This window comes from Protopterus annectens, chromosome 8.part0, assembly GCF_019279795.1.
Source record: "Protopterus annectens isolate FY-2018-M chromosome 8.part0, PAN1.0, whole genome shotgun sequence".
NCBI lineage: Eukaryota > Metazoa > Chordata > Ceratodontiformes > Protopteridae > Protopterus > Protopterus annectens.
This window is the reverse complement of record NC_056741.1, coordinates 1,802,782,727-1,802,807,035: the sequence shown is the minus strand read 5'-3', so window position 1 is coordinate 1,802,807,035 and position 24,309 is coordinate 1,802,782,727. Positions and strand designations below refer to the sequence as shown.

At 37.8% G+C, this 24,309-nt stretch overlaps 1 pseudogene; it reads left to right on the top strand.

Annotated features, from left to right (window-relative positions):
* The window catches only part of LOC122808566, a 791,543-nt pseudogene that overhangs the window by 463,851 nt on the left and 303,383 nt on the right, over positions 1 to 24,309 (top strand).

The window sequence follows — 24,309 nt, the reverse complement described above, 5'->3', positions numbered from 1 at the left end:
GGGCGAGAAGGAATACTAGTATTAAAAGACATAGATGGGAGGGGAGAATGATAAGGTCAGATCAGAGGGAGGGCGAGAAGGAATACTAGTTTGTAAAGGACATAGATGGGAGGGGAGAATGATAAGGTCAGATCAGAGGGAGGGCGAGAAGGAATACTAGTTTGTAAAGGACATAGATGGGAGGGGAGAATGATAAGGTCAGATCAGAGGGAGGGAGAGAAAGAATACTAGTATGTAAAGGACATAGATGGGAGGGGAGAATGATAAGGTCAGATCAGAGGGAGGGTGAGAAGGAGTACTAGTATGTAAAGGACATAGATGGGAGGGGAGAATGATAAGGTAGGATCGGAGGGAGGGAGGGAATAATACTATATAAGAACATAGATGGGAGGGGAGAATGATAAGATAGCATCAGAGGGAGGGAGGGAATACTACTTTGTAAAGAATGGGTCTATATTATAACATCGAAGTCTTACAACTTCGAATGTTATAATATCGAACCCATTAGATCGAAACACCAGAAAACCAAACAGTCAGAATAGCAAATTTTTTCCCAGGGAAAAAATTGCTGTTCCGACAAACATACACACAACACAAGCACACCAAAATAAATAATCCACACACATACACTTCACAAAACCCTACAGTAAACCATACATACACCACTAGCTATCCACTTACCTTAACCCAACCCTAACCCTAAGGTCCCTAACTATCGCACACTCACTTTACCAGCTCCTTAACCCTAAAATCCCTATCGCACACTCACCTTACCCGCTCCCTAACCCTAAAGTCCCTATCACACACTCACCTTACCCGCTCCCTAACCCTAAGGTCCTTATCACACACTCACCTTCGTTCACGCACTTACCTTAACCCGGTCCATAACCTTCACTCCACAGTCGAGGAAATAGCGAAGCTGCAGAAATGGCCCACTGAATACTTTCCCTAGGTAAGTATTTGGTGTTCTGCAGCTTTGCTATTTCCAGCGTTCGCTGAATAGGGTTCAATATTATAACATTCAAAGTTGTAAGACTTTGGTGTTATAATATAGACCCGTAAAGAACATAGGTGGGAGGAGAATGATAAGATAGGATCAGGATAGTAGGTGGCTGTTGGGGAGAAGGGAATTGGCAGGCAAAGCACTACTTATGGATGTGTTCTATGATTATAGGATAAGAGAAGAGTGATAGATACATAGGTAATGTGGGTCAAATACCATTTTTAAGCCCACATGTAATAATAAAGTTCTTTATTATCCAAAAGTCCTAGTTAGCAGAGTATTTTTATTTAGAAATCTGTGGTCCTAGATGAGCACAATGAAAATAGTTTTTATTTCTGTGTTCACTTTTAGTAAACCGAAGATAAAAAACTACAATTCCATGCCATCTTCCTTGGACTATTATCGTTTTGATTGTAGGGTGGAACATGACTGATTTCCTTTCTAGACATACCACTTCTCTACTACAAATAGATCTCTTTTTGACTCTGTGGATGAAAACAGCCTGAATTAGTAGGATGCACTATCGCAATTTCTAGTTCCTTTGTCAGAGTGTGGCTGTACAATACAGCCCGCAAAGCCCCTTCAGGGTCTGTGGCCATGTTAGGTCAAATGACTGAATGTCCAAGTACAATTGCTTAGGTATCTCTGAATAAAGAAGATGGAATGACTGCCCAAATTTCCCTGCTGTAGATGTCTCCTGCAAAGAGGAGGGAAAACATTCTCATGTCTTTGTTGTTGTCTCTGCTGTGGATTGATTCCAAATATTGTGCCACACATGATTCTGAGGATATTTTTTTCTTCAGTGTTTAAGCCTGTGCAATTGGCTTATCTTCCTCTTTTCAAAATTATTGCTATATTACAAATATATTTTGGGAGGGGAGGTATTCAATTTATAAACATCAAGTTGCTCATAACATCCTGTGATCTTTATTACCTATTGGGACCTCTTGATACCTTAATTCCAGAGAGTAGGATACTGTCTGATTTCTATATCAGCATTTATCTGTATACCTTTTGTTGACAATGTATACGAGGAGATGAGTTATCCCAGACACAGACACACACATGCATACACACACACACGCCCACACACACACACACACACACACACACACACACACACACACACACACACACACACACACACACACACACACACACACACACGCACGCACGCACACACACACACACACACACACACACACACACACACACACACACACACACACACACACACACACACACACACATTAATCACCATTATGATGGTTTCCAAGCTGAAAGGATAAAGTTTTTAAGGGAAAACTCAAAACTTATCTGTCCAGTGGCTCTTGTTGATCTAGTGGCAATGATGTCTGCACAGTGTGAAGGAGGTCTTGGGTTTGAGTCCAAAATGAGAGCTAATGTTATCCTTTCAATTCTATGATTCTAACAGTGACTAAGCAGAGAGGTTTTTTTGTATTTGTGTGTGGGTGTTTGTAATTCTGCATTGAAGGTAAGCTTAATTTTCTTTGGAGTGCAAGTCTTCATTAGGAAACACTTGATTCATTCAATGATTTTTCCATCACCGACGTTATTGTTAATTGCATCAGAACTTTTTCCTGGATATGCATTGTTCCTGTTTGATTTCTTAAAGTTTTTTTGGTTCCATATAACACGGTAGGAATGGACTCCAGTCTTATGTTAGGTTGTGATTAGAGTTAATGAAACTGGACTAACATCAGAGATTGAAACAATACCGTAGTGTTTTTCTGAGCACCTACAACATGCTCAGAATTGTCTTGTGCTGCAGTTCATATGGGGTTACATGAATTGGTCGCATATCTAAATACGATAGTAAATTCTTTTTTATAAGACCCGTTGCTCCTACTACTATTGGAACTGTCTGGGTATCTTTCTTTCACATTGCTTGCAAATCCTGCTGTTTTAAGACTGTCTTGCTGGGTATAGCAGTTTCAATGATCAGTGCTACTTTTGTCTTTTTTCTTGAACTACTTACTGTATCTGATTTTCTTGTATATATTTTTTAAACTGTTGATAATGAGTGATCCCATGTGATATAAACTTCATCATTCTCTATAATGCTTTGTGGTTCATGTTAACAATGCTTCTATGTTGTAATCTTTGCACAATCCCAAGTGCAACAGTCTTGCCACATTACTGTGACTTTCAATGGACAGACACTCAGTCATGAGTGTATCACTTCCAGCATTGAGATGTGCAACTGTTTCTAGTTCTGTTTTACAGAATCTACATTTGTTTGCTTCTCTCACTTGTTCTATAGACTTTGTAAACCAACTTGTATGTACCCCACCATCTTAGGCAGACGTTTTATGCTTCAGTTCACCTCTCCTTAGCCATTCCTGCATTAAGTCTTGTTCAACAATAGGTTGTTCCAGAAGATCTCCACACTTTCCACTATATTTATGGACTTTCCATTTTTTTCCTTTGTAGTGATTGATTATAAATATGACCCTCTACTTCAGATAAGGTCTTCAGTGGTCATTGCAACATGTCCAGAATGTTCTTAGATGAAATACTCAAATTGCATAGTAAGACTGCAGATATATGACACTCAAATCATAATTGCATCAGTGGTGGAATATCTTGGCGACTATGGACTGGCCTCTCATAACTAAAGATAAAATTTACTTGTATGCAACACATACCATCTTCCCAGGTGTGAAACAGTGAACAAGTAAATTGGCCTCCTCAGTGATAGCAGCATGGCTTTAGAAGTAGGCCTGTGCTGTTCCATACATGGGAAGATTTTATGTGTTACATTTACTGACCTCAGAAAATATTCCTTTCATTGTACCATCACTAGCTGCAGTATGAATTTGGCTTTTATAGCCTTGTCAATAGAGAATTACAATGGTACACCAGCAACGTAAAGACCAGGTTTTCCATGTCATATCTCAGTCTTCTGTGTAAAGACTCTCATTTTCTTGCTGTGGATAAATGTACTCTAGAGCTATCTCAAACATTTTACTTTTTATGCTGTATAGCTGACACGATATTAACGATATTTAATAAGGACAACTGTATTAACTTCTCCAGACTTGACAATAGTGTTTCATAAGTTTGTCAGTAGTTACAGGAACTTGGTTTGAAACTCATCCTTGAACAAACAATATTCATTTCTGTTAGTCACAAAAATAAAACTGCATAAATCTAAAAGGGACTGGATTGTACTCAGATGAAAATGTATGTTGACTGAGAGAGTTAATATTGGCAGGATTTGATGACCTTCGTAGAATAGAGAAAAAAAAGGCTATCTGCAAAGTCTAGGATTTTTGGGAGTGTGTTACAAAACCTAACCACTAACCTGCCCACTAAATGAGGCTAATGTTTAGGGAGTCATTTTCCTTAAATCTGATTATGCCATGCCTGGAATGCTGGCACAGCAAATTAACTGACAGACTTTAAAAAACATAAAACAAAATTTTTTCACATTATGGTGGGTGGATCACTGCATCCTATTGTCTGGTACTAAATGTCTCCCAATTATGGTAAGAACAGAACCAATTATTTGCACCTTACTCTACAGAATTATCAATCTGAGACAATGCATATCTCTCCACTAAATCTTAAAATTAAAAACTTCAGCTCTCTGGTAGGTTGTATGAAGAAGATTACCCCAAAATTACACAGAATTTACTCCAGAGAATGTCTTCGAATACATCAGTCTGCTAGCCTCAGTATTAGAATTCCCTTACTGGCAAAACTGAAAACTGCTCTACTTTGCTGACACTCAGAATGGCCTCTAATATTTTTTTTTTATTAATTATGCTATCTGTAACTGCATGGATGCTCAAATATAAAAGCTTGCTCATGTCAATCGTCCTGCCTAACAGGCAGAGATGGCCTGAAATATAGAATTACTGGGTGTGAATCCAGTGATACAAACATTAAACAGGTGAAGACCCAACATCTAACAGGGGAATTACTACAAATGACATGCATTCAGTTATAAGCTGCAGCTGATGGTGGTGAGTGCCGAGTAATTCTGTAAATTATGCGGTGGTGGTGGTGCTGTGATAGCGTTGTTGCCTCACAGTAAGACGTTGTCCTGTTCGATTCTCAGCTAGAGCATCTTCTGTGTGGAGGCATGCGTGAACGGGCGTACCTTCGTTGAAGGTTGTGAATCAGGGCCGGCAAATTGGTACGTAAAAAAAAATCTACTGCCAATCATTAGCGAACCGGAGTTCCGCTGTGGCGACCCTTAACTGGGAAAAGCCGAAAGACACAACAACATTATCAAGAGGTTTTTTTTCAGATATGTAGAAGTGTACTGAATCTTACTCTAAATAGGTTTTATGCCATTTAATCTTTAATTTAAGATATTGTACACTGCCTAAGTATAAACAATAAAGTATAGTTTGAACTGAGGTGATGCTATATTAATGAGACAAGCATTAAGTATACTAAACTTGAAACAAGAAGTGCATCAATTACTTTCAGTAAAGAAAAACAAGTTTGTATATTTCAAAAATAAAGTGAGGGTTACCCACAAATCTAGTTTTGTTGTTTTGCTTGAATTTTAAACAGATTCCTTCTATTAAATAACTTGCCAGCTTTTATTAACAGGAAATGTTAGACTGCAGCAGAATGTTCCACAACAGTAACTAATCAAGAACATCCTAGTACAAGGGTAAATGTCTTTGTTCCTCTGACAGGCACACACAATGCTGCTTGGCTTGTTAAAGAACTATAAGAAATACAACCTTTTACCAAAACTACATCCATGTAGCAATGGCAATAAATTAAAGACATGATTTCAACCAAACAGTTCCATGGAATGCTATGAGAAAGTCACTAGGTTAAATACTGCTTCAGTTTCAGAAAATGAATTCAAAGCAGGCTGAAACTCATATTTTCATGGGGCAAAGCCTTCAAGAAGCTTTGACCCCTGTGTCTTCATACTTAGCATCATCAACTCAGGTCTCACTGCACCCTGGAGAAAAGGGCATTTCCCTATATTCTGAAACATTCAAGAGTGTGTTTTTCATACTCACTGATATTTGCAACAGTGTTTGTTAAACTCTTGGTATTCTGCTAAACTAAAGTGTTATGATAATGCCTTTCTGCTGAATTTAGTGTGGTCAGGTTACCTTCTTTGAAGTCATCCAATCGGAAATGCTGAGCTCACCAGACCCATGCTGACAGGCTAGATGTTTCAGAAGACTTCCAAGTGCTAATTTTATGAAGTGACAGAAGCAAATGTAATATTTTACTTTAGTCTGACAACTTATTTAATGATTTATTAATGTTTCACAATTAATATTATAGTTACATTTGTATTAAAATTGTAAAATGTGGTACTTTATGTAACCAGAACTTCTGTTTCCTGGAGAGAGCAGATTAACTCCTGTTGGTTTGAATGCCGTTGTGGGTTATCTCCAATATGCATTTATCATGAATAATGCAAAGCCTGACAAATATATTAAAGCCACAGGTCTGCTGATTTTGCCTGTAAGTATTCAAACTAAAATGACAGTTCTAGCTTCTGTTGCATATTTAAGCACATATTCAGATACCATTGAACAGATGAGGTGTGAAAAGTTCATGTCATGATTTTTCCCCTAATGCACTAAAATCTTGTTTAGATGACTAAACCTCCAGTTAAAATTGGCACTTTGACTTCTGCAGTTTGTTTAATGTTGGTTTGCTTCAATAGCACAACCTAGGAGCGTTCATCTTGCTGCAGACAGTGTACTATCTGATATGTTTATACATACTACTGGGGTTTTCAAGAATTACTCAAATGCAGATAAGGAAGAGATAAAGATGAAAAAGTGAATAAACAGTGCCTGTAAAACTGTCATGGATAAAAAAAAAAATATGGAAAACCCAGATTCAGAACACACCTGGTGAACCTTCATCATTTATTAGAACCAGTTCAAGTGTCTTGGGCAACATAACTTACAGCATAAAGCTCATGCAAAGTTGCATTCTTTTTTCTCAGAAAATAAAAGCATAATTTTGATAACTAGCAAGCAGTTTTCCTTGACAAACAACATTTCATTGTAGGAAAAGTTCTGAAAATGTTGCTGTTTATTCCCCAAGATGAGTATCATATTTTAAAACAAACATTGCTCTAATTTCTTTTCTTCATGTAACATAAGTATGTCTTTAAAAGCTCAGTGACTATGAATTGTATTGTGTGTGTGTTTGTAAAAATCTCTTATTCATTTATTCTTTTTTTTCTCTGTTTTATCCAAGAGGAGACAAACCATCACTTTGTAAAAACAAGATAGAGAAAGTAGCTCTGGATAGGTTGCGGGTCCTTTGCGTGAAATGTGCATGCAGTCACTTAGAAACAACGTGCACACCTACTACAGGCAGTTTTACAGGTGGATTGGAGGACTGATTATCAATTCAGTTATGGCATGTATTTGGGATGTAAAAAGAAATTTACAACACCTGGATAACCCATTTGCATGCACGGAGGGCATGCACACCTTACACAGAAGGTACCCCAACTGAGAAATGACATTGTGAAACAAACACATTACTTGCTGTGCCATTACGTATGATAGATCAAGAATGCATCTTTGTATGCATTATGTCCTAGAAGGCACTTTTACTGATGTACTAAGTGACTTTGTACTAATAAATCATGAAGGGTGTAAAACAGGATGTAAGCAAGACACCTTCTAAAGTTTCAAGGCACCTTCCACGCGACCAAACTGTCAAGCAGCTTGAGATGATTAAAAGTCTAAAGTTTGGGTATGAAGTCCTTCAGAGCTTTCCTACCAGCAGCAAGAGAAGGAGGCTGAACACTGAAAGGACAAGGCTAGGAATAACAAAAAATAAATGTCCACATCCTGGCATAAAAACACTCCAAAAAAACAAAGGGGATGGAGGAAGGGAGTGGAGACTGCAGCAATGATCATTTGATCATCTACTGTCATGGTAAGTTTAACTTATACAAGTGTTCTGCATTCTTCATATTGATCACTGCTGCAGTAACCTTAGCTATAGGTGTAGATTACCATAGCTAGCTATATTTGAGAGGTGGAAGGAGAAGAGTCCAGGAGCCTCTGGAGAATGGTCCTAGCAAAGTGTGATCTAGACCTAGAGAAGGAATACAACTTATAGTGGTTTGTAAAAGTATGTACAGAAGACCATGTAGCAGCTTTTAGAATACTTCTGGAATCCAACCCTTTCCAAAAAGCCGTAGAAGAAGCCAAGGTCCTTGTAGAGTGGGCCATGACCCTGCCTGGAATACATTTGTCATGGTGAGTATAACAAAAATTAATAACGTTTGACAACCATTTGGAAATAATCTATTCTGACACTGGTTGCCACTTCTTCTTACCTTCACAAGAAATGAACAATTGATTCAAAGATGTGAAAGATTTAGTTCAGTCAAGATAGTACCTGAGTTGTGTATGGACATCCAAGGTATGTAGTATGCTTTCTCCCTCATAGTAGTAATAATGGAGTGATGTTTGAATACCTACCGACTGAGATTCACTCACTGAGAGTGCAGGAATGTATGTATTGACTGTGGTTGCTAGCTCACTCCACATCCTTTGTGGGTAATATACCTGTGGGATATACAGTGATACCAGCAGCTCATGAGACTGAAAGGACATGAGTAAGAAGATCAGACTTATAAAAGTAGGGTTATTAGGGAGTGAAATTATATCAGTGTGTGGACGACTTATATTTGACACCATGAATAAAATAAATGTATAGTGTAAACTGAATGTTCTTATTTTTGTTACAGGATTTTATTTGTGAAGCTTTGCTCCTACAACTTCCAATTATTGCTACTAACATTGCATAAATTTGAAAAAAGAGGGTGGGATATAGAGTGCCTCTCCTGACTTTGAAAAAAATGGGAGGGGGATACAGAGTGCCTGACCTGAATTAAAAGAAAGTGTGTGTGTGTGTGTGTGTGTGTGTGTGTGTGTGTGTGTGTGTGTGTGTGTGTGTGTGTGTGTGGGGTTATAGAATACTTGAGCTTTAATGAAAAAAAGGGGTGGGATATAGAGGGCCTGATCTGAATTTGCCACAGATGGCATATAGCTGTTTCTGGCTTATAAATAACATAAATACTACATTGTTATATGATAACCATTTTTGTTGATTATAACTTATGGGCAGCCATGGTGGTGCAGCGGTTAGCGTTGCTGCCTCAGAGCAAGAGGTTCTCTGGTTCGATTCTTGGCTGAGATGCCTCCTGTGCTGAGTCTGCATGTCCTCCCTGTGGTCACGTGTGTTTCCTCTGGGTCCTCCAGTTTCCTCCCACATCCCAAAGACATGCAGTAGGTGGATTAGACACTCTAATGTGGCCCTAGGTGTGTGCGTGTGTGTGCCTTCTGTGGAAGGTTGGGCACCGGGCTCGCAACTCAACACCATAAAACTCCACTGCCAATCATGAGCAGACAGATGATCCACTGTGGCGACCCCTAACTGGGAAAAGCTGAAAGAAGAAGTTGTTTATAACTTATGTTCTGTTGTAAAAAATATTTTTATGCAACCTTTAAGAAACAGCGTATAATGATGACTTAATAGGAAATTAAACTTTAAGGGGAATGTGATATGTCTGTACTGTCATTATTAATGTTATGTAACTGCAAATTTTTTATGTAGATGAACAATCTTAATTCTCCCACTGAAGCAAAGAACTGTCCTTTTTATATAGTTTTGTGCTTTCTCTAGGTCACTTTTCCAGTTCGAGTTTTCTCCTTGCTTGGGGTTGAGATGCTGATTGTAACAAATGCTGTAGGAGGTTTGAATGAGCAGTTCCACGTTGGGGACATCATGCTGATTCAAGATCATCTCAGCTGGTCTGGCTTTGCTGGGCAGAATTCACTATGTGGTTTCAATGATGACAGGTAAAGTAGATTATATCTGGCAGCAATGATTTTACTTATTATCTTTAAAACATGGGAAAGGAATATACATGCCATCTGAAGTGCCCTATCAATATATATATATATATATATATATCAAAAATATTTTTATTATAGAAATGTGTGATGCCATAATCAGGACAATAAATTGAGATATGTGTTTACGGTGAGATTTGCTGAGCAGGAAAGCAAGAGGTGGTATCTATAAGGAGGTCTATGCAACACATCAATATTTTCTATCAGTAAGAGAGTCTGTGAAGTGAAGAACAGCAAATTAAGCAGGATTTGGGCAGCAAGATAGATCTATAAAAAGGAAAGAATTTCATAAGCAACTTAGAAGAGCTCATGTGTGAGGGCCTGGAGGAGTTTTCATTTCATTATATTTGTCTACTGACAGGGCAGGTATAGTCTGACATGGCTTTAAATGCACTTGACAACATAATTCCTTTGTATCACTTCTTTACCAAATATTTTTATCTTTTCCATGTTTTTCTCAATGCCTCTTTTTCTTCTTTCCTTACTAGCCATTCCAGAAGAATATTATATAAGTCAGAGACCTTCTCTCAGAAGAAATACTTTTTATGAGCTGTCAAAAATCTGCTAGCCACAATCTTACTGTGCTTATCCATCTGTGTTATGTCTGCCTGCGATGATTCCTTCACAGGACTTTGACATAATCCTATGCATCTATGTCATATTTTGTTCTTCTGTCCTTCCATAAGAGCCATCATGCTTTAAGTGTTATCTGATTTATTCTTGTCTCTCCCAGTCTCATATACTCTGCTGGTTATTTTTCTCTGAAGTTCCTGTGGCAATTCAGTACAACTCTGTTGTTTAACATTCTATACAATAAATTATTTTATGATTGAAAATTGAGATATGTGTTAACAGTGAGGTTTTCTGAGCAGGAAAGCAAGAGTTGCTGCCTATAAGGAGGTGTATGTAACACATCAATATTTTCTGGAAGTAAGAGAGTCTGTGATATGAAGAGTAGCCAAGGATAGACCTTACAAATGATTATTGCATTTAGAGCAACACTGCTTGAATGAATACTTATAAATGTATGCCTACCGTTGTATTTAGCATGGTTGGTGCTTTTTCCACTCGCTCGTGATTATGTAGTGTAGGAGAGAGTGGTACCTGCAGATCTTTTTCTTTTTCTTTTTCTATTAACTCCATTCCTCCTAGCCAACACTGCATACAAGTCATACTATGTCTAAAGTGTAAAATCTAATTATATTTTATTCATTTATTTACATGCTGTTAAATGAGGTACAGGGCAGATTGAGATGGACCAGTTTCGAATGTCAACTAGATATGCAACTGAAGCAGATTAGCATTACCGTAATAAACACATTTGCATGACGATATTCTAGTAATATTGCGTATGAGTCAATACATGTAGAAATGTAACAACTACATGCATTGAAGACTGATTATTTATAAACAGATTGAATGTATAATAAACAGTAAGCTAAACTGTAGAACCAAAAGGCAAAAAGCAAACCACAAAATGTGAAAAGTCTGGCAGATCAGGTTCCAACAAGCACAAAATCCAAAGCACGATGATGTAAAACAAATGGTTTTAATGTAGAAGGGTCCAAGGGACCAGGTCTGAAGAAGTTTACACTGTTTTAAACAAAAGCACTTACATCTTTTATATTTTTTTCTATATTAAAAATGTTTGTTTTACATCATCGTGCTTTGGATTTTGTGTTTGTTGGAACCTGATCTGCCAGACTTTTCACAAACAGTAAGCTAACTTTAAAGTAATTTTGTTTCCAAACTATGTATATATCTCACTGTGTGCTGCATTGCACAATGGGCAGTCAGTGAAGAGAAGGAGGTTATCCATATAGCTGGAGATGATACCTTCTCTGCCATGTACTCCTGAGACAAAGTTATCAGTGATTTATTTTCAGACAAAATAGTCAAGTTCTAAGGCAAGAGTAGTGCTGGGTAAAATGTGGGTGATCAGGTAACTTTGGCTATTGAGAAGCAGTAGCATTCTCTGTATTCTTTTGATTAATTGTTTTTATTTGTATTTATAAAGGACTCTATAAAAGGAGATGGAATGAGTCAAAGACTTTGGGACCTCTAAGACAGAGAATGAGTGGTTACAACAGTGGACTTTATTTTGAGGCTGTTTTAATAGGATGGCCTCATTAATCAGAGTTTGTAGGTATGCATGGTTCCTGTTGCTTTGCTGGTTTGAGAGGGAACAGTGTCTAATATGAGAAGATTCAATATCAAGAAGCTTAGAAGGTCAGCACATATGTTAACTTTTGCCATATTAGCTACATTTTATTAATTATATTGTTGGGAATGCAGTAGAGATAGGGTTACTAAACTAGAATATTTGATTTGCTGTGGCTTGTAGGGTAGATTTATGTTCCTAGGATGATGATGCAGTACTGGAATGCCATATTCCATCTGTGGGAGTAAAATTCTTTTGCCTATTGCGACCTGTCCTTGAGGAGATAAAAATTGAGGGCTCATCCAAGGGCAAGAGTACAGGAAGTTGTTTATTTTTGTCTTTTTTTGTTTGATGTAGTAAGTGAATTCTGTACTTCCTTTCAATAATCAACTGCCATCTTTCTTCCCACTAATTTTACTTTTTAAGATATTTCTGAAGTCTTTTCCTCTGTCTCTTATTGATGTGGTAACCTTTGTGTCTAAAGTGGATAAGGTGATTTTTGTTTTCTACACTTAAAATATATACCCTGAAAAACAATAGAGCTAAGACTACCCATGAAGTACATTAATTTCTGACAGTGTTCTTACCACCATAATCCTTTGTCACCTATCAAATAACCAAACTTCAGTCCTAACTCTAACCTTGGCATTTTTTCACCAGTCACTTGTCCAGTACCGAATGTAATGCATTCATGAAATATATACAGAAATTGCCTAGAGGTGCTCATATATTTATTTGCTCCATAATTAAGTCCCAGAAATGAAACAGATTTGAATGACATATCCTTTCTATCTTGAAACTATGCTGAATTCTGTTTTGCAGATTTCTAGTTTCAAGAAGGTAGTCAGGTTTATTCTTAAAATTCTCTTTATGATCTTCCTTGTCAATACTGTCAGACTGTGTGGTTTGTATTTTTTGGATTATTTCTCTACCCAGTGGAAAGGAATCAGTCTTAGTCTTACCTTTGTTCTGCCCTTAGGTGCATCTCCTTTGACTGGGAGCTACTGAAGATTTGTTGAGGTCTTGGAAGATATCGATGCAGTGTACCTTATCTAAGAGTCTCCTTTCCCCCCTTTCTGACTCCATTTCCCATCTATTGATGAATGTGCCCCTTAACTGATCTCCCTTCCTTTGTTGCCTTCCTGCATGCTTGCTGACATTGAATCTCTTCCATGACTTCTCTGCCTCCCCTCTATTAATGTGCTCCTGACTAATTTACTTTACATTCTTGTTAGATGTTAATGGACAAGAATACACTGGAAATATAAACTACATATACTAAATAACATTAAAGCACTCATTCAAAAATGGAATAAATATTTTTTTTACAATGGAGAACAGGCATTATATAATTAAAATGATTAATTTTCCAAAAATATTATACTTCATACAAGACTTTTTTATACCTCCTCATAAATCTTACATAAAACAATTTAATAAACTAATGCTAAACTTCTTATGGTATCCCAATAAACCCAGCATAGCTCTGACTCATCACTTAAGTGACTGGGAAGCAGGAGAAATCAGTTTTCCAGAAATATATGCACTGTCATCTAATATAAAAATAATATCATCATGGGTAAATAATGCTTATTCTGCCAGATGGAAACACATACATGAAAATATATGGCTAAAATCAGGTCTTACATTACCACCCAATATACTGAGTTGGTATTAAATCACTTTCTTTGGATGATGAGAGAACATTTTACAGAAAACAAACAGAAACACAGAAGTTCTAAGTTAAAAAAAAACATATTAAAAGGATATAAAACCCTTATGAATAGGAATCTCAACATAAAAGCTTAGTCATTGTTGCTATATCCTATTGCATGCACACAAAATAACATTAAAACTTTTGATATAGATATAATCAAGACTCTTAGAAAGCATGAATTGACTTATTGGTATCACTTACTAGACTCTGGAAGACATTTAATATGATTTAGGTAATGATCTATGGCTAAGCATACAGGATGTAAGACAGTACATTTTAGAATATAGACAATAGAATTAACAATAAGACAAAATATACCTAAATTTATAGAACACTTGTTCTTTTCAACAACACAAGCTGTTCATGTTAAAGGTTACTTATCAAACATCTAAAAAATAATTAAGAAAACAAAATTATGTCATACAGGGAATCTTTGGGACTACTATAAAACAATAAATAATAAAATGTTAAATGACAATGACAAGAAATGAATACTTCTCTCCACAAAGCAAACATCTCTTTCATTGCATTGGAAACTGTTCACATGGAAATGTATTCATAGATCCATTATAAAACCACATAAAGTGGAAATAATGTTTAAACAAAATACAGAATACAATCACTCAGAAATCACAGCAGCAATCAGAAATAATCAGGCACACTTGTGTTATTCATTACAGTGGCACACATCAAAGCAATGTCTTATGCAGAGGCATGTCTCTCCCTACACTCATCACATGGGGGCAACCCCCCTCCCCACACCCCAGAACTTATATCTGCCAACGCCATGGTCACAACATAGAAGAAAAGAGAAGGTCCATTAAAACAGTGTGACATGGCCTTAAGCGATCAGTGTTTTTACTTTAGTAATGGTGAGCAAGTGATTTCTGAGACAGTACAGATCGAGGAACCATGAGACAGCCCTTTAAAATTCAAGTTGATTCTAATAGGAATGATTACAGACAATGAAACACATCTGTGTCATTAATTTAAAATATATTTTTCCTTTACAGTAATTGTAGACTGTCATAAAGTGTGTTGTAGTAGTATTACTTTGCCTTTTAAACATGCATAGTGGGTATCTGACTTTAAACATCAGTTTACTGAGAATTCCTCTGGCAAGCATAAAATGTCTCTTGGATATTGCACATGATTAGTATAACACTAGCGAAACATAATTTTAAACAAAGTATATTGCCTTGGATGGATCACAAATTATGCAAACTGCTAATAATGAAGAGACATTTATTTCAGGTCTACAAAATATTTCCAAAATGCCTATAAATCTAGACTGAATTAAGCCTCAAAGAAACTTAAGGAAAACTCTTCACCTCTACATGAATGCAACTTGTTTAGGAATATGTCAAGTTTTGTTTTCAAACAAGGATTTCAAACAAGGGTTGAAGAGTGGAATATTCTATCTACCATCCATTTTAATATGTGTTAATTTCTAAACTGGTATTTGGGATGCTTGTATCCAATACAGACTAACTGATAAAGTCATTCAATGTATGACTCAAAAAAAAAATACTCAGAAAAAAAGGAAAACTTTGCAATAAAAAAAATGCCCTGCTAAATATCCATTTGTCAATATTGCAATAAGGTAAAAATAATTAAAATACATCTTATTTTATTACTTGAAGTTGTTAGACATTTCTTGAAGACTTTTACCAGAGTTTTTTTTTCTATAAAAACTGATCAGTACAACAACCGTTAGTAGATACAATATGATTAGCATACAGACATTTTGTTCCTGTATTACAAAATAATTAGAATAAATTAACCTGCTTTTACTGTCAGAAAAGTGACATCATCTGAAAAAAAAAAACAGGTACAAACAGCATCGGTTATCGCCTGCATTTCTTCCTCAACATATGGGTTACAGATCTACCCTCGGACTACGACTTTATTCTTAAGAAATATCTAGCTAAGATATATAGGAAAAGCACCTATTCAAATAGTTTTTTGCACTAGTCAGGTTCACATCCATTACATCAGAAATGCTTGGTTGTTAAAGGGCAACTTGTCAGAGCAGCGAGGATGGTCACCTTGGAAGTGGATTTTGTCGAAGAATTAGCATTAATGAAAACCATGTTTATTAGATGGGGGTATCCAATAGATTTATTGGATAGTCTAATTCAAAAATATCTCATAAAAGATCTATTGGCCAGTACAAACCCATTTTAGCCAGCAGTGTAGAACATGTTGTCTTTGCTGATCACTCCCCAGAAGAATATTTAGGAATTCTGAATGACGGTAATACTACAACTATAAATTTGTGTGCAAGTTTTATTACCCCTTATTCAGCAGATGCAAACTGCTTAAAGCAAATATTGTTAAAAAACTGGAGATTCCTAATGGATGATCCTAGTATTAGGAATAAAGTGGATGAACAACCAAGGTTTGTTTTTAGAAGGGGTTGTAATATAAAAAATATGTTTGAATCTAGGTTGACCCCATGGGTCAGAAAATCAGGTAAGTTCGAGTGTGAAGCATGTTGTTATTGCAAACACATTGACATAGGCAAAACCTTTACTGTTAATGATGTAAAATACAATACAACCAAGAAATATAATTGTAATTCGAGGATAGTTGTTTATTTGGCCAAGTGTCAGTGTTGTGCCGGTTTCTATATCGAGAAGACCGAGCGGAAACTAAAAGAATGCGTATATCAGCACTTATACAGCATTACTAGGAAAAAGTTAGGTAATGCATTAGCCAAGCATATTATAGACAATCCTGATCATTTTTTCAAATTTCGAGTCATAGATCAAGTAGATTTTAATCCAAGAGGGAGGCCACAGATTTTAAAGTTGGATAAACTCGAACTTTTTTGGCAGCTACATCTTAATGCCCACAGTTTTCCAGGGCTAAATGACATGTGCTCCATAACCTGTGTAGCTTTATAGCATATACATTGATTATTATTATCTATTATGATACTTTTAAAGTTTTTTTATGGTATGTTTCTGCCACACATTTCTTCATATAAATGGTGTAGATAGATATGTACATATGTGTATCCTTTACATACATTTTACATATATCACATTGTTTTATAAGTGATTGTGTGTTATGTATCTTTTATTTGGAAAAGAGGCTAATCATGTGATCTTGGGATGGTTATTTAAATGAGTTTTTGCAGTCTGTTTTATATCTGAAGAAGTTTGAGTGGTATCTCAGACAAAAAGCACTTAATAAAACATTGATTTAACAAGTTCCTGTTTATTGCTATTATTTTAGTTTATAGTCCCAGCTAATCTGTAATACTTCAGATCTCATTTGTCGCCATTTCGCATGGACATGGATCCTCTCTCGGAAGCCTTTGGTAAAATCTTTTGCACATTTGTGAGTGGTTTTCTTCAGGATTCTTGCTTAACTAATCTGTCTACAGTCTTCCTCTTTACCTTTTTAGTGTTTGGAGTTTTTATCCATCAGTAATACTCTTTATTTCTCTTTTTTCCTATCTTGTTGGGTAGTTTCTTGTTGCGTACTATTGTTGGTACCTCTTCTTCTCTAATTTACTTATTTCCTACCCTTTTTTGGGGGGTAACTACCTCTACCATCATTGCTGGTAGATTTTCTTTGCTGTTAAATGTAAAACATTAAAAAAAAAACTGTTTTTCTATACTATGGTTGAAAAGCCAACAGGATTTAAAAAATGCAGTTCCTGTGGACACAAAATTCCAAATTCTGATGCCCACAGGGAGTGCGTTTTTTTGTCTAGGAGCAGCCCGCCTTAGTACTAATTGTACCATCTGTGCTGCTTTTAATTCTAGGACTATTGCAGATAGGAGGAACAAGTTGGTCCTCAAGGGGTTATTACCCCCTTTCTTATTCTTCCTCCTCCAGGACTCAAACCCCCAGCAAACATTCCAAACCTCTGTTGGAGTTTAGAAAGTGGTCCCACCCTAGATCTGCTAAGACTCCCTCTACATCTATGATTTCAGAGCCCCCTCCAAAAATAAGAAGATCTTCAGATCCTAAATCTTCAGATCCAGAAGGAAAACTAAGCCCTTGGCTCTGATAGTTATATCAAGCAAAATTCTGTTTCAGCCCTTGGATCCAAAAATTGCAAATATTATCTCTGGTGTTTCAACTCACCCAAGTTTGTGATTGACCTGGTGGCTCCTCAGTTACCTTCCCCCATTCTGAAAACCACTCCAAGGAAACACTCTAGGCCACAGTCCACTGCCACATTTGTCAGGTCCTCCGAAAGTCTGTCCGAGGCCGAAGTGGATAGGATGGTGAGGAAGTTCCTCAAAGCTCAGATTCAAATGGGGGTTATTCTGGATCTGTCTCCCATCAGATCCGTGAGCCTCCCTTCCACTTCCCATATAGTAATATCTCCTTTTCCAATCAGTCCCATGGTTTTGGAGTGCTTGGATCCAAAAACCCCAAGGAAATCAGACACTGAGTTAAAGAGGTTTAAGTCTTAGATACCAACAGTTTCTCTGACTGATTCTGCTCTTATCCCCTCAGATCATGATGGGTCTCGGAGGTGAAGCATCAGCTTCAGATCCGTGGAGCTGGGATCTACTCTGATGTTGTTGTAGCTGTCCTTGCCCCTCGGAGCCTTGGTGCTAGATAGCTTGGATCCATCTCCCTCCTCGAGGCATGGATCTGGAAAGGGTGGAGGTTCGTCTGCTTCAGACGTTTCGGCTCTGAGGTGACCGCCCATGGCTTTTTCTGGCCTGTCTGCCTTTGAGGTAATGGAGAGGGTTTTCTCTTGTCCAAGAGCTCCAATATCTCACTGTTCTTTGGATCCTATATCCATTTCCTCAGCAGGTCTGAACTCTGATCCCTATTCTACAGGTACCATCTAATGTCCAAACAGTTCCCTTGGAGGAATTTCTCCTGTCTTCAGACCCCTCCCCAGAGTATTTAGCTGATGAGGTTCCCCATAAGGGAATGTGCAAAAAGAGGTACAAAGATTCCCCTTTGGAATCTCTCAGTGAGGACACTGACTTTGATAATTACCACCTGATAATGTCTCATTTGGAGAAATTTTTTGAGATCCTTAAGCAGAAAAGTGGTTGGTGCTCAGATAATCATTTCCCAGCGGAGTCAGTATTTCTTGAAGGTTTTGGTTCTGGCCTATCTACACCTTGGGTGACTCCACCAGCTGATGAGCTTATTGACCCAATTTTTCATCGGGCATAGAAGAAACCAGACTTTGTCAAACCAATCTCCTGTTGTCCAACAAGATTTTGGCACCACCAAAAAACAGACACCAGTGGAGCAGAGGAGTCCCTGTTGATGCTATAGTTTATGGTGTCAGCCACAAAAAAGGAGCTAGCCAAGCAGACTTCCTCTGTCCATTCCCTTAATAGAGAGTCCAGGACATAGGACAGATTTGGAAAGTGCATATTTGCTTCAGTGATCTTTTCCTTGAGGTCCCTGAATTATTTGCCACACTTTACAAGACTGCAGAGAGATTTGACCAAGGAGATCTCCAAATCCAGAGTCCATATCTGTAGAGGACTATAAAAGATTATCCTCACAACTGGCCACTCTGCTATCAATTTGCAATGCTTTCATGAGGTTGATATCCCATGCTGCAGAGGGTAGCTCATGGGCCACTGGTTCAGGCATTGTTGTATGGAGACATGCCTGGATTGCAGAGCCTTTCAAGTCGTCTTTCATCAATGCTCTCTTTGATGGAACATCCTTGTTTGGTCCTTCTGTCAAAGAAATTCTCTCCTGCAGTGAACAGGAAGGAAAGACCCTGTCTGCTGAAGGAATTTGCTTTCCTACTCCTCAACGATCTTTTTCTGAAAATCAAAGGGGGGGCAATAAAATGTGGTTCCATAAATCCAAGGGATCTTTCCAGGACTCATGCAGGGACAACTCCATCAGAGGCAGAGGAGGGCATTCAAATGGCAGACACTGTTCTTGTGACAGAGGGGGGCCCACAAAACCAGGATTTCCAAAATTCCTTTCTGTATAGAACTGGAGGCAGTCACGGGGGCACTTGTCCTTGCATCCAGATGCCTGGGCCTTTATAACAAAAGGTTCTGGGGTACTAACACTAATATTTGAAGGTTATTACATACCATTTTTCAAGATTCCCCATATCAAAAGAAGAAAGTTTATAGATGTTTCACCCAGTCAGAGAGAAGCTGCAGCTCAAGAGATTCAAAAGCTTCTGGACAAAACAGTCACCCAGGAGGTCCCACCAGACCAAAGAGGATTCGTAACTTACTCAAGGCTCTTTTTAGTGCCAAAGAAGATAAGGGACCTGAAACCAGTTTTGAAGCAAAAGCAACCTGAACCAATTTGAGAGGAAATCAAAGTTTCGAATGGACACAGCTCAGTCCATCCTGCCCTTTTTGCACAAAGATGATTGGATGTGCTCAATTTATCTTCAGGATGCATACGATCACATCAAAATTTGTGGGAGGGTGGCCTAATGGTTAAGGTGTTTGCCTTACAAACACAAGGTGCAGGGTTTGAGTCTCACAAGGGATAATTGGCTAGGCTTACAATGGCTTGCAAGGGCAGTTAGCTTAGTACTAACCTATGAACCTAAATGAACAGATGTTCCAGAAAATACCTGCCCTCACCATAGCCCCCAGGGTGTTTACCAAGTGTATGGTAGCGGTAACAGCTCATCTGAGACTGCTAGGATTCCAAGTGCTTCTATATTTAGAAGAGTGGCTCCTCACCACCCCAACAAGGCAGTTGCCCCAGCTTTGTCTAACACTAGGCATTAGAGTATACAATTTCTAAATCTGAACTACAACTGGTACAGAACCTGTCTTGTCAGTCAGTCAGTCAATGGCGGAGATTTTCTGTCATTGGGGCCAACCTTGCTGCAACCTCTTTGTATCTCCTGACAGCAGAAGTGCAGCAGATATTTTGCCCTGATCCATCTCAGGAGGAGTCACAGAGAAAATCTCTAATCCACGTTTGGCCCCCAGTCTCCTGTATGCCTATCCTCTGCTACCTCTGATTTCAAAGTTCTTACAGAAAGCCAGTCAGTTGAAAAGCTCAGTTCCTTCCTTTGGTCTCATCTTTGTTATTCACCATGGCTACTGAACCCCAGTCCAGAGCTTCAGTCACATCCCTCGGGGCTGAAGCACCCCAATATCCTAGGCCTCAAACTAATCTCATGGTTTCTCCAATTCCAGTAATAGCTAGACAGCCCAGGCATTCCTCCCTAGTTCATTGTATACCTTTATCTTCCCAGAAAGCTTCTACTAGGGAGATTTATAGGAGTAAATGGAAAAGATTCTCAATATGAACCCTCACAAAGCAGATTGACCCTTCTACTGCTCCTATTTTATGTTTTGGGATTTTTGGCTTCTCTTTTTCAGGAAGGTGCTAGTTTTTTCACAATCAAAGTACAGTTAGCAGCTATATAAAATTTTCATTCAGGAGAAAAAGCTTCCTCTTTAGCTTCTTCCAAATTGAGCAAGACTTTCTTAAAGGGCATCTTCTTACTCGGGCCTCCACTGAAGGATCCATCACCTCCTTGAGATTTGACAGTCATACTTCAGGGATTGAAACAACAAATTTTTGAACCTTCAGTCAAAACTGATTTAAACTTTTTGTCTTGGAAAGCAGCATTTTTAGTAGCTATTAGATCTGCAAGGAGAATTTCTGAACTCCAGGGTCTATCGTCCAAATCCCCTAATATTGTTTTTCACTTTATGCACCAATCCATTCTTCTTACCAAAAGTAGCCTCTGAATTGAAAATCAATCAAACTATTCATTTGCCTGTCTTCTTTCCTAATTTTTCAAATAAGGGAGAGTACATGCTACATCTTTTATATGTACATAAAGAACTATTTTTCTATTTACACAGGACAAAGAATTTTAGGAAAACAGATCAGTTGTTTGTTTCTGTTTCACCAAAAAGACAGAGATCACCAGTTCCTAAAGTTACCCTGGCCGATGGATTACTGATTGCATTTCTTTTGTATATTCTCAGTAAGGTCTTTCCTGTCAAAGCCTCCTAAGACGCATTCAGCTAGATCCATGGACAATTTTTCTGCCTTCTGGTCTAGAAATTCCATTGATGATATTTGCGCAGCAGCTACCTGATCAAATGCTGATACCTTTATTGCTCATTACAAATTTGATTTGAATTCTAGAAGCAGAGCTACTTTTGGTTGGCAGTTCTCTGGAATATCCTTCCATGAGGGCCACCCAAGATTCAGGTAGCTGGGACTCTGTCCTATATGTTGAGGAAGAATGAAAAGGACCACATCAGATATTAAAGTTATGTACTCACCACAACTATGCATCTGTGTTGTCCATTTTCATTCTTTCCCAACTCTCCACCCTCTTTCCCCTTCCTGTTATCCTCTGGAATGATCTCCTGGACCTTTTAGAACCTTTTAGTTGCAGGTTTGAGGCCTGGCATACTGTCATTTTCCTTCTTCTACTCTATCTTGGACTATATAAGTCAGCAAGTGTGATCTGAGGTATTGTAGATCAGGTGGAGCATTATGGGTAGAGGGTTTGATCCCTAAGTCAGCGATATTTGGCTGATTCGGATCCGAGGTCAGATCCGTCACCCATATGTTGAGGAAGAATAAAAATGGACAACACAGATGCATAGTTGTAGTGAGTACATAAGTTTAATTTTTAAATTTGGAAATGAAGACCTCAAGCCAAGCTTGGTTTCTTTCTTGGTGGCCTTGTGTAACGTTTGAGAAAATAAGAGCTTTATTGCTCCCATATTTCTCTGCAGGATTAACTGACAAAAATGACTGTCCATGAATGAAAGCTTGTGCTTAAGCTCCAGTAACATCATGGTTATTGCTCTTTGATTACTGACGTTAGAGATTTTCATTTGGTAGCTAAATTATGCTTAACCACTGCCATGTTATGAAATGCCCAGAGCTGAGCAATTTAGACAAAGTATAGCAGGCCATCCTGCTTCTATACTGGTTCTTACATTCATAGGTGGTTACTAGCCATGCAGTCCAAGGTACCATTAAAGAGCATAGCCCAAATTCCTAATTGTCCCAAAGTACTGTCTAGTTAAGTGAGTCATTAAGGGTACACAAATAAAGGCTGTGGGAATCAAGGAGCACTAGAGTATGGGGGCATGCAGAGAAGTTATTGGACTACGCAGCTTCTATCAGGCTGTATACAAAAGCCACAGAGTATTTCGGCAGAAGGATATGACCACAGGGTGTGATGATAATCTGTTTCCAGTACATTACAATACCAACAGAGGCACAATACTCGACAGAGGCACTGGGAACTAAGGTCGGGTGGCACAATGCCAGGGTAATCCTATGGGCTAGGCTTGTAAAGGCTCCAGGGCCATTAGCCTAGTACACACCTATGAACCTACGAACCCTACAAAAATGATAATCTTTTGCAGGGACCATTATCACTTATTTGGGGTCTTGCAATGGGCAAAAAGCATATACATAGTGAAATACTAAGCCTAATCAGAAGATAGTATTTTTTTTCTATTTGTTCTACTTCAGAGGGTTCCACAGCTGCTTCCACTTCTTTTCTTAAGATATTCTCTCTAAACAGCAGTGAGGATCAAAATTTAAAAGGATATACAAGTCTCTTCCAGCCTGAAATCTTTCTTAATGCTGCACCTACTTAGCAGAGTTAGGCCCTCCTTGCTACAAATACAGTCTTTACTGGTGACCATTGATTTCAAAGATTAATGAATTGTGTAACATAGCTGAAGTTATATCCAGAAATCAATATATGCCAACCCATAGCTCATGCATGCCACATAAAAATCTGCAGACTATATACATTTGGTAGAAGCAGGTTCTACAGTGTGAGCACTTTTTAAATCTTAAGATTACAGTCTAAATTATGGTAGAGGCCTTTATATTTGCCTTTTTGCCATCCCCAGCTACCATCCTTTCTACATATATTTAAACTATTCCCATCTCTATTCATTCATTTAATATGAAAATGCCATGTCAGTATGAAATTTCCATATTTCTCTTAACCATTTGGGCAGTCACATGCATTATATGCTTTGGAAATATCGTATATTTTCACAAATTGTTTATTCTGAATACCATAAAAACACAACTCTATAAATTTTCTGCAGAAAAGACCAAGCACTGCTCATCTGCAGTCCTTCTAATGATCAACCATGCATTGATTCACTCCAGGAAAATGTTACCCAAGGTCATTCATTTTCCATACTGAAAGCATATTCTGAATAAACTAAGAAGATTGTACAGTTAACATGGCTTCCAATATATTGGTTTTAGAGGTTGTGCATCCCAATCCAGGATGTTTTACAGCAACAATTACTCTTGACCCTGAAAAAAAAACAATTTTAATAGAAAATGTATAAAACTAATAAACTGAAATAAAGTTAGATAAGTACAACTGACCCAAATGCTGCAATTATTACAGAAATATGAGTATCAGATACAATCAGTGAAATGTGATTATTCTTTCAAGGTAGAACATACTTAGAAATGGAAATGGCAGGTGGCATAAATGTGACGGTTGCATTGCCATCTTAAACTGTGCAATTTGATATTTTCAGTCAGATAAGGAGTTGCCATAGCGCAG